This window comes from Cupressus sempervirens, chromosome 3 (assembly GCF_028749045.1).
Source record: "Cupressus sempervirens isolate cs-2001-9-10 chromosome 3, ASM2874904v1, whole genome shotgun sequence".
NCBI classification, from domain to species: Eukaryota; Viridiplantae; Streptophyta; class Pinopsida; order Cupressales; family Cupressaceae; genus Cupressus; species Cupressus sempervirens.
The window spans coordinates 42703312-42715742 of NC_143120.1; the positions used below are offsets into that span (position 1 = coordinate 42703312).

At 33.5% G+C, this 12431-nt stretch overlaps 1 pseudogene; it reads left to right on the plus strand.

The window, feature by feature from the left end:
- The first annotated feature begins 8767 nt into the window (after nucleotides 1–8767).
- Nucleotides 8768–12224, plus strand: LOC149564695 (GDSL esterase/lipase At4g10955-like; annotated as a pseudogene).
- The last annotated feature ends 207 nt before the right edge of the window (nucleotides 12225–12431 follow it).

Below are 12431 nucleotides of genomic sequence, written 5' to 3' on the forward strand. Positions count from 1 at the left end.
TTATTTGAGGAAGAAGTTGTAACAAGGTTGACTGCAAAGCTTAAACTAAGATCATTAGTGGGTGCCAAGCAAGTTAGTTAAGGCCGAGAAATTTTTTAGTAGAAGCCGAGTAACAAAAATTTCTAGTGTGTGCCGAGTGATCTTCTTGTGCCGAGTGAAGATCAGGTGTTGAGCATCAGAAAATTTTTAGTTGGTGCCGAGTGATCTTTAGGTGCCGAGCATCAAGAAAAACACAGTTGATGTCGAGTAACACAGTATGTGTTGAGCACCAATATTTCAATAGTGTTGAACTGTTGCATTATTTCAAATGATGAAGATTTGCAAAATCAAAGCCGGCATAGTGGTTAGATTGAATTTTGTAAACGAGTTGGAAGATAAGGATGATAAGTTGGTGGCATAGAATCCTATGTAAACCATTTTTGGGTGAATTCTAAAGGATTATTCAAGAAGTCTCTAGAGGAAAAAGAATATGGGTTAGATGCAATGAATCCTAACTAATCCATGTGAATTAAAATTGAAAAATGGAAGAATTGAGTGGGAAAAGGTACTCCAAGACTTTTATTTAAGAAGTAAAGATCTGTTGATACTGTTGCTATAGAAGAGCCAAATCTATGAATTGATTAGAAGGGTGTCAAAGAGGAGACATCTAGGAGAAGGAAGAGTAGAGAGGCTCTACTTCTACGAGTGGTCATTAAGAGATGATTGCACTGGTACATTAAGGGTGGAGACTCAAGGAGACAAAGCTTGAAAGAAGGGCAAGCTATCAAGAGTTGCAGAGATTGAAGGCTAGGAAAAGGTATGAGCTAAGAAGTGATCTAAGATCTGCAAAATAAGTTATATGTTGTAGTCAGGTCAAGATTTTATAATACTCTGTAGCAATTGTATTAGATCTAAAAATCCTATGGACTTAGGTTGGCCTAACAACCATTTGTAAATCCTTTAACAGGGTTTCATTCCAAGTGAATGTTCTAAATTCCTTTAACTAGGCCCAGTTCTAATAGGGTGGTTAAATCCTCTAACAAGGTCATACTTAACAATGTGTTGTAAGCCTTTACTAGGGCAGGCCTTTCATAGGGCATCACTTCAAAAGAGTGAGAATTGAGTAGTATGTTACTGGTGGTTTTTTCCAAATTGGGTTTCCATGTAAATCATTGTGTCATGTGTTGATTTTTTATGTGTTATGTTTGCATGTTGATTTACAGTAACTTGTTGATTAGATAAGTTAAAGCATGGATGAAGGAATGGTTGAATGAGTTCACTATACTTAATGGAAATTTTGAATAGGACATCTAGACCTTGAATAACTGATTCACCCCCCCACCTCCTCCTCTCAGTTATTCTAAAGCATTTCTAACAATTGGTATCAAAGCCATCTACTGATTTAGTCTCAAGCTACTAGAAGCAGAAAGATCAAGATGTCCAAGAGAGAAGTTCCCAAGCTCAACAAAGACAACTTTTCTCTAATGAAATTGCACCTTGGATCAATAGGTGACTATGCACAAACCTCAATTGGAATAGAACATGTAACTCCAATAGGACCTCTCACTACAGATGATTTGAATAACAAGAAGGAGCATAACCAAGCAATGTTGGAGATTGCCTCTACACTTAACTATGTAGAATATGATGACATCAAAGACCGTGACACTACATTCAAAATGTGGAAAACCTTGTTAGAAATCTATGGAGGAGATCAGAATATTTAGAGAGAAAATAGAGAAATCTTAAGAAGAAAGTTTGATGACATGAAGATGGAAGAAAGTTAAAATGTTGCTCAGTGTGTTGCAAGAATGAAAGAAGTGGTGAATGCAATAAGAAGTCTAGGTGGATAATTGAAAGAAAAAACAACTATTAGCAAATACTTAAGAACTCTGCTTCATATATATGTTATTAGTGTTTTAGCCATCCAAGAGCTGAGGTGTGTACAAGGGAACACACTAACCTTTGAAGGAATAGTGGGAAGACTTATTGTATTTAAGCTATCCAATTTTGACAACTATAGACCTAAGAACTTTGAATCTACTTTCAAGGCCAAGATGAAAATAAAAGAGACTAAGGAGGACACATCAAGCAAGAAAATAAGAAAAGGTAAACATGCATCCAATGATAGTAGCATAGATGAGGAAGATGTCGAACAGTTAGAAGCATTACTGGCTAGGAGATTCTATAGAGGTAAAGGAAAATTCAAATGTAAGCTCCCTATCATATGTTTCAATTACAATGAAGTAGGTCATATAGCTGCAAGATGTCCATAGAAGAAGAACTACAAAGAAGGAAACAAGTACAGGAAAAAAAGAGAAGATGACAACAAAGATTACAAAGAGAAAGGCAAGAGATGCTACATTGTTGAAGAAGAACCTGATGAAGTAGTCTATGTAGCCATGAAGAATGAATCAAACAAAGATGAAGATGAAGAAACATCATTGGTTACCTATGTGAACAAGAATGACAAGTGGATCATAGATAGTGGATGCTCACATCACATGATAGGAGACAAAAGTAAGTTCATTACTTTTATTCAGTATGATGGAAATAGTGTTAGATTTGGTAATGATGACCCATGTCAAATCAAAAGAAAAGGCTCTATCAAACTTATAGAGAAAATTTCATGTGGTAATGGATACTATGTTGAAGGATTGAACTACAACTTGTTGAGTGTATCACAGTTAGGCAATGTAGGTTGCAAAGTTGAATTTGGAAACAAAACTGTGAAGATCTATAATACTGATTGATAGGAAAGGGTGAACAAACGAGGAGTAATTTATTTTACCTAGATATGGAAGATACAACATGTCTTGTTGTTGGACTTGATGATGTGTGGTTATGGAATAAAAGGCTATGTCATGTTAACTTTGATAATATGATTAGCATCAGCAAGAAAAAGAAAGTCAGAGGATTGCCCAAGTTGAAGAAATCTAAAAACACAATGTGCAAAAAATGTCAACTAGGGAAGATGACTAAGTCTAGTTTCAAAATCAAAACATACACTTCCAATGAAGTAGTAGAGTTAGTCCATATAGACTTATGTGGCCCAATAGAAGTGCAAAGCTACTTAGGAGATAGATACATAATGCTACTTGTAGATTATTATTCCAGAATGATGACTGCTATGTTCTTAAAGCAAAAATTTGATGCATTCCAAATGTTTAAGTGGTATTTGGCTAGAATTGAGAAAGAAATAGGAACTTACCTAAAATGCCTAAGGTCAGACAGAGGAGGTGAGTTCACATCAAGAGACTTTGGTAAACATCAGCACCAAGAACTCCACCACAGAATGGTATTGCTGAAAGGAGGAATAGGTCAGTAATTGACTATGTTCGAACCTTGATGATAGAGAAAAATGTTGCACTAAAATACTAGAGAGAAGCTATAAGTACTGCAGTCTACACACTGAATATAGTTCAAGTCAAGAAAGTTACAAATGCAACACCTTTTGAATTATGATATGGTCATTCACCTAATGTTAAACATTTCAAAGTATTTGGTTGTAAATGCTATATTTTAAAAGATACTAGAAATGACAAGTTTGATGCAAAAAGTGATGAAGGCATATTTCTTGGATACTCCACTAGAAGTAAGGCATATAAGTGTTTGAATTAGTCACTAACAAAGTTGTGGAGAGTGAAAATTTAAATTTTGATGAGCATGTAGAAGTTCATGTTGATGAGTCAAAGAAAATAGAGGATTATAGATCCTTTGTATACTTCTATGAAGGAATGACAGTTGAAGACAATGTTGTAAATCAAGTTGGGAATCAACAACAAACTTTAGTATCTGTCGAGTCTTAGTCTATGAATGCCAAGCTGCATTAAGAAGCTGAGCTGTAGAATGTAGAAAATGCACATTCTAATTCTGAAAATAGTATGCAAGAAAGGAATGATGAAATGCCAGATGAAGAAGAATGAAATGACTCTAAAGCTGAAGGATCAAATATGGAAAGGAGGACTGAACCGAGATTAGCCAAGTATGTAAGAAGACATCACCCTATAGATCAAATCATTGGTGACAAGGATGCAAGACCAATGACAAGGAATAGGCTCAGGAATAAATCATGTCTGCTAAGCAAGGTTGAACCTAAAATAATAAAAGATGCACTACAAGATGATGACTAGTATAAAGCCATGAAAGAAGAAATAGATCAAATTGAGAAGAACAAAACATGGTCTCTAGTTCCTAGACTAACTGATAAGAATGTGATTGGTACCAAATGGGTGTTTAGAAACAAACTTGATGAGAATGGTGGGATAACAAGAAACAAAGCCAGATTAGTTTGCAAAAGCTATGCACAAGAAGAAGGACTAGATTATAGAGAGACTTTTTCCCCTATTGTAAGAATGGAAGGAGTAAGAACATTACTTGCATATGTTGCCCATAAAGGTTTCAAAGTCTACCAGGTGGATCTGAAGTCTATTTTTCTAAATGGTATACTAGAAGAGGAAGTTTACATAGAACAACCAAAGGGATTTGTTGATGAGAAGAACAAGGACATGGTCTGTAAGCTACACAAAGCACTTTATGGATTGAAGCAAGCACCTAAAGCATGGTATGAGAGGTTGCACAAATATCTTGTGAAGATAGGATTTGAAAGAACAGATGACAAAAACAACTTGTATATCAAAGCTGAAGAAGGTAAAGACATTTTGATATCAGAAATATTTGTTGATGATATAATATTTAGAGGAAAAAAAATTTTATGCAAAGATTTTGCTAATCAAATGAAGCATGAATTTGAGATGTCAATGTTTGGAGAAATCAAATTCTTTGTTGGATTACAAGTACATCAGTTAAAGCATGACATATTTGTAACTCAATCCAAATAAATTAAGGAAGTACTCAAAACATTTGGGCTAGAAGACTCAAAACCAGTCAGCACACCAATGGCAATGGGCCATATACTATCCAAGAATGATGAGTCTGCTAAAGCAAATCAAACATTGTATAGGTCTATGATTGGAAAGCTACGATATGTTGTAAATAGTAGACTAGACATTGCATTAGCTGTTGGAATAGTAGCAAGATTTTTTACAAATCCAAGAGAAAATCACTTAATGGAAGTGAAGAGAATATTAAGATACCCGAAAGGAACTGATGACTTTGGTTTATACTACAAGAGAAATGAGAAGTTTGAACTAAAAGCTTACACTGATGCAGATTGGGAAGGCAACATTGATGATAGAAAAAGCACCAGTGGAGGAGCACTTTTCTTAGGAAAAAGGTTGATTACTTATAATAACAAAAAGTAAAACTGCACCTCACAGTCTACTGTTGAAGCTAAATATATGGCAGCTACTATAAAATTGCACCAATATTGTATGGATCAAACATTTGCTACAAGGTATGAAGGAAGAGGTAATTGAGCCTGTGTTACTTTATTGTGATAATACAAGAGCTATTAGCATATCAAAGAATCCAATAATACATGCTAAAACTAACCATATTGCAATCAAGTATTACTATGTAAGAGAGCTAGGGGAAGACAAACAAGTGAAGATGGAATATGTTAGCTCAAAGGAATAGATTGCTAATATCTTCACCAAAGCACTACCGAAAGATTCTTTTGAGTATCTTAGAGGTAAGTTAGGGGTGATACCCCTAGCTAAGGCTACTTGAAGCAAAAGCAAGTATGCCCTACATCAAATAAGCTGAATGTTGAAGATTTTATACATTGATGCAGAGGATGTTTACTTTGGGATCTATGCCTAAAGAGGTAGAAGTGCTGAAAATTCAAATCAGTCACAAGCAAGGTGATAGAGGGAGACATTGAATAAACTTGTAAAAGCTACACTTGCATATTAAAGATACTAATATGTCTTTGGCGTTGTTGTCAAAGAGGGAGAAGTAGACAACTGATCAACAACTGTTGAAGATGTTTAAAACTAATCAAACAAGATAGAGGGAGAAGTTGACAAGAATAATTAGAGGTTGATTAGAATAGCAAAAGATAAGCAATACAGAGGGAAAAAGACAAAGAACAAGGATACAACATCAAAGAGGGAGAAGCTGAAATGAAGCAATCAGAATAGTAGAAGAAGATGTGATCTTACAATTTACTTTTTGGCATTTGACTTATTGTTCTAACCTAGTTAGCTTGTGGTTGAATAGTTTAGGCTGATGGTTGATCAATTTGGTTTGCCATCAATGCCAAAGAGGGAGATTGTTGGAAATTTGATTGAAAAGCTCATTTTTGTTGAAGATCAAAGAGGGAGATTGTTGTAAAAGAATGTTTTCAATCATTGTTTTGTCATTGATGTTAAACTTACTATTTGTAGGGATGATATTTACTTATAAGATCTAAGTACTATCACTTAGTTCATTGATGAAGAGGATTTGATCAACAAGATGTAACAAGAGCACCTAAAAGAAAAGGTTGAGTTATGATGTTGTAATGAAGTGCAAGGATCAGTAAAGACAATGGTTAAGTAATGTATCAATGATGTACTCAAAGATACAAAAGATGGTCACACTTAAACTTATTGGAGGAAGAAGTTGTAACAAGGTTGATTTCAAAGCTTAAACTAAGATCATTAGTGGGTGTCGAGCAAGTTAGTTGAGCTCAAGAAAATTTTCAGTAGAAGTCGAGTGTTACACTTGTATTTTTCTTTAGCCTTAAAGTCAATTGTTTAAGTCATGGGAGTGCCTAAGTTGAAATTGAAGTTGAACCTTCAGCCAGTTCAAGTTCAACTTCAAGTTCTATCTCTAGCACAAAATGTTAAAAATAGGCCAGTCCTTCTCCTATACGTCAGCATTCCTATTCGCATATGGGAAAGTTGAAGTTTCAGGTCAGTTCAACTTCAACTTCAAGTTTATGTTGGAGTCTGCAAAGTCAAAGTTCTAGCTCGAGTCCAACTTCAACTAAAGTTCAACTTCTAATTCAAAGTTATTTTCAAACAAATTATTATAGGCGTGGTTCAGTGGTTCAGAGATATAAAGTTTCAATAAGTTCATATTTGAAGATGTAGATTCAAAGTTTTAGTTTTAGCCCTAGCAATCAAAAGCTTGAGAATCATTATGATTCAATCAAGATTGGGATCTTCAGACTTGTATTTGAAATGCTGAAGCCTGACAAGAATTCACTATTCTTAAGTTCAAAGCTCACAGGAAGTTTCAAGTATGTAGTTCATAGATCAAAGGCCTGGATTCATCAGTTTGAATTTGTGGCTTAAGTTCAAAATCAAGCTCACATCCTGTTTCAAGGTTCCAAGCCCAAGATCCAAGGCTAGAAGAGGGTGGTGGATAATGAAATGTACAACAAGTAAATTCCAACATGGGATTCATGTGCAGGTATTGGTGTATATATTGTTATAAGTTTTAATATAGCTAGTAACCATAGACTTTTGTCAGCATTAAAATAACAATCACAATGCAAGGGGCATAACTTTTAGCTCCACCATTGGATCTGATTGAATTTTGAATATGTTTTCCAAAATCAAGTTTTCTAGATGTGCATCAAAGAGATCTTCAAAATTTGGCCAAAGTCAAAAGTTATAATGGACTGTATATTGGTCTATCAACATACCAGTAAATACAAATGTGCTGCTATCAAAAAAATAGTCATGTTGTGGGGCCCATGTCTTTTAATCATACCATTAGATTGAGCTGAATTTTGGATATGTTTGAGGAAACCTAATTATCTAAATTCTCTCTAAGCCATTTTGTAAAATTCATAACAGATCAAAAGTTATGATTGTTTAAGTGCAGCAGTATATCAATGACACTTACAAGATCATGACAACAATTTGTTACCAGCATATGCCACCTGTCCAAGAATGCACATGGGATTCATTTTAATTTTGGTAAATATATTTGTTATAATCTATGAAAATTTAAAATGGATCAACTATTAAATATTCTAAAGTGATAAGAAGAATATTATTCCCGAGAATGATTAAAATGATTTTCAAGAAGCAGTTACCAAAACTGAAATGCAAGTGGAAGTTATTATTTATTGTGAAAATTTCTACACAAGAAGGGGTTCTTCTTTTTTGGGAGGTGGGAGTTCTACAGTTGCTTCTACAGGGAGAAGATAGTTCTATTTTGTAACAGAGGAAGCAATTTTTCTTTATGCAGATCGACTATGATAAGGGGATTGAACAATACTATTATTGTTTTATCATGTTTTTGAAATAAAGAGGAACATTAGTGTGTTTGATTTTATAGTCATATACATTTGTGTTTCTGATCTGGAAGGATTCTAAGTCCTTTTATTTTTGTTTTAGATGCAGTTCTTTTTTACTATGTCAGATGTGATATATGTAGTCTTGTGGTTATGTATTCATGTTTTTGCATAAAGATGTTTACAGCTTCCTCAATTTTCTCTATAATATGAAAACATGGTAGATAGTCCTATGGTTGTTTACTAGTTTTTCATTCATTTCCAGTTTAGCAATCTGTTAATCATATCTATTCCATATTGATGGATGAATGTCTGAAAAACCCTTCATGTCTTCAGGTTAAAGACATAACCAGATATCACATTCATTGAATATCTTCTATGGGAGAGCTATACCTCTCAATTCAGAGGAAGATTATCAATAAAATTATAATCTATCCAATTGTTAGTGCATTTTGTTCTTCTTTTGAAACATATTGAGTCATTGTTTACATTTCTATTTGAAGGAAAAAACTATTTATTAATAGTTTTTGGCAACTCTTCTAGGGAATAAAGTGAAGTTTCAGAGCTTTCTTTCCTTGGATATCTGAAGGTTACCTCCTCGAGGACGGAAGTTGGTGACTCTGATCATTTTGGTAAAATAAATCCATTATAAACATGGCCTTGGTTGCGACTCAATCATGGCAACCATATTTTGGTCCTTTTGGTCTCCCTCATTTCACACTCATTCCTGTTGGATCAAAGAAATATTTTCCTAATTATGCTGGAAGAAGCGATCAAGATCTAGACAGCCACATTCGAGCATTCAAAATAGCCTATGGGATTCTTGGTGTGTTGGAAGAAGATGTGTTTGTTCGTCTACTTATTAAATCCCCTGTTGATGATGTCATTGTTTGGTTTCAACATTTGGAAGATGGGTCCATCACTGGCTGGAGTGTGCTAGAAAATAAATTCCTTGCGAGATTCAAACCAAAAGTTAATGTGGGCAACCTATTATGCCAACTCTTTAAGATTCAAAAAGGAGAAAATGAAGAGATAAGAAGCTTTGTGGATCAATTCACACAAACCTTGACAAAGATTCCACAAGTTGACCATCCCAACCAAGATAATCTGTTGTCAATCTTTATTGCAGCATTACATCTAGAAGTCTGATTTCATCTCAAAACAAGTAAGGTATGTGACTTTGAGATTGCCAAGCAAGAGGTTGTTAAAATTGAAGATGATTTATTTCTATCTAGTTGGTTTCAACAAGACAATATTGCAAAAGTCTCAGGTCTAAATTTTAAATTAAAAGATGAGCATATAAGTGATAAACCTTCACAAAAAAGAGTTTATCTCTACGAACAACAATATCATTCAGAGGTAAAACCAAGAATGAAAAGGCTTGTCCTCAAAATAGCAAGACCAACATCATCTATTTTTTATTGTCAAATTACATTAGTCTTTGGTGCAAAGGATTTGGTAATGCCTCCTTTATTTAAAAGCAATCCTCACCATACAATGGGATCATATCACCTGCATGTCAAATATGATGATGAGGATTCTCAAGAAGTCAGACCTGAAGAAAAAAATTCCTCTAATATGATAGTGAGTTGTTGTTCACACATTGAGTATAATAAAGATCATTCCCAATCAAATGATCTAAGTACGCCCCTTACAGAGAAGGAGTCGACTAAAGATGAGTTGAGAAGGCTTAAGACCTAAATATTAGATTTTTCATTATAGTTAATAGTACTGTTACAATATTGTTCTAATATACATGGATATCTAATTTTAATTTATAGTCACTATAATAATGTTGTGATATATTAGATTTCTAATTTTATTTAATAGTCATTATAATATTGTCATAATATACTAAGTTTTATTATTCTGATTCATTCTAATGAGATGGCAATATATCAAATTTCTGATTGTAATTAGATTGAAGCCATGCCTTCACTTAGCCTCTAAATAGTTAGTTTTAATTCTTTTAGTTTTCACTATATATTACTATGATTTATTATCATTTACAGCTACATATCCTTAAATTTTTGTTTGAACTGCCTTCATATTGTTAACCTGCCACGGGGAAAACAAACGGTGATAATGGATATTCAGCAGCCTGCAAAGATGATTGTAAACAATTTATTGATTATATTTAAAATTAGAAATTAGCAATATTTATATAATCTTTTTGTATTGTAAAATTATCATATGTTCATTTAAAATTAGAATAGATATGGGTTGGGGGGCTCCGTACTATTGGAGAGAGTAATGTACCTATTTTGAAAAAAAAAATTATATTTATTTATTTTCATAATTCTAAATTAAAAAATTAATTATTATTTTCATTTAGTTTTTTAATTTTGTTTATAAAATAATTTATTTTTAGTTATTATTTTTCTATATTTTGGTTGATTACTTTTTTTTCAAGTTCGCACCTTCAACATTTGATTTTCAGTAATAAATAATATTTTTAAATCTATGTTTCATTTAGAGTTTGTCTAGGTACGGCTTAAACATCACACACTAGGACTTCATTCGTAGAGTAAAAGTGTTAAATAGTCAAAGTTGACTTATTTTTTTCAAACTTAATTTATTCCTTAGTGTGTGATGTTTAAGGGTGGTCGTCTGGTTTTAATTTGGTTTATTATTTATAAGATTCTATATTATTATTTAATTTTGATTTTCAATTAGAGTTAACAATTTTAAAAATTAATTTGAAATTATTTAGTCAAAATATTTTTCCAAATTTTGTATTGATTCTAAATTTTGCTTCAAAATTTTCTATCTCAAATTAACAAATCAAAATCCTCTCAACAATTTGTTCCAAGATAATGGAAAGATGGGTAGCATTATAAGGAAATGTCTTTGATTTTATATGCTACTAAATTTAAAGTAAAAGGTAAGATTTGTTTTCAAACAAATTTATGTCATTACATTCAACCCAAACCTTGAACAAATGTACAAGCAACAACCCAACCATTTAACCTCATGTTACAAACTATATTAATGTAAAGTTAAAACGAAAGTATTACTTTAAATTTTTCATGCAATGATTTTTATATTCAATGGTATGGTGTATTGGATTAATGGCAGGGGAGATGTTGCACAAAGGAGATGTATTGCTGCTAGCCTAGTGAATGTTGTATACCTACTCCAAACCAACAAGGACCAAGCTAAACAGTGGTGTGAGTTACTTCAATTCAATGTAGTGGAAATTGCTATAGATGACCATGACAAGTCAATATTTGGGGCTATTTTTCAATGGAAGGGAACAATGAAAGGAGGATTGGGTGGGCCCCCCTTAGAAGTGGTTGCATTTAGAGGTACAATTTTTCGACCCAAAACTATTTTAGAAGACTTGGCCCTAGATGTGAAGGTTGCATTTGCCCACCTGGACTCTGTATGTAGGGTTGATAAGGGCTTACAATGTGTACGAAGGAGCATTCAAAGGAATGGATCTCACAATATTTGGATTGCAGGACATTCACTAGGAGCTGCCATTGCACTAGCCGTGGGAAGAAAGCTAGGAAGGGAAGAACACCATAATCTTGAAGCACATATTTTCAATCCTCCATTTTATTCTCCCACTCTTTCTTAGTTAAAATTCTTTGAAAAGATTGGAAAGAGTTTAATGGGCACTTGTAAAGCTTCCCCTCCTCTTCACTTCAGATTTCAATTGGATAAAATTTTCAAATGCATTCAAGGTACTTCTGAGGCTTTGGCAGCTAGCATGGGGTTGAAAGATGAGAAAAAATTGCTTGAATTATATGGTGACTTCCTTGATGTTAGCAATTGGACTCCCAACATATATGTGAGTCAAAAAGATTCCATTTGTTGCCCATACATTCATTATTTTGAGGTATGGAAGGGTATTTATGGGAAGAAAAGTAATTTGGTTCATGAAAGCATGAAGTACCTTTTCTGTTTTGAAGTCGCAAAAAAGAAAACCCCTTGGCATCTAGTTCCCTCGGCAAATGTAGTTATTGTAGATAGGCATTTGTTCCACAACCACCATGGTATTAGTCAATGGTGGTCTAAGGACCTTAAAATTCAAAGCATAGAATATAACCCTCCAGTTGAAGTCACTCAATGGAATAGAAATGCCCCAGTTACAATCACTCAATAGAATGTGGAAAAATGGGAGATAATAAAGTTGGGGATCTTGCTAGTCTTTTAAAGATATGAAATTGTAAAATACATGACATGTTAATGTATTTTTACATATATACATATATATTTATTTGAATGAAACATTGTCTTATCACTATTTTTTCCTTAACTTGTTGTAATTGAGAAACATTAGTACATAATTGGTGGGGTGAACATGTAAAAT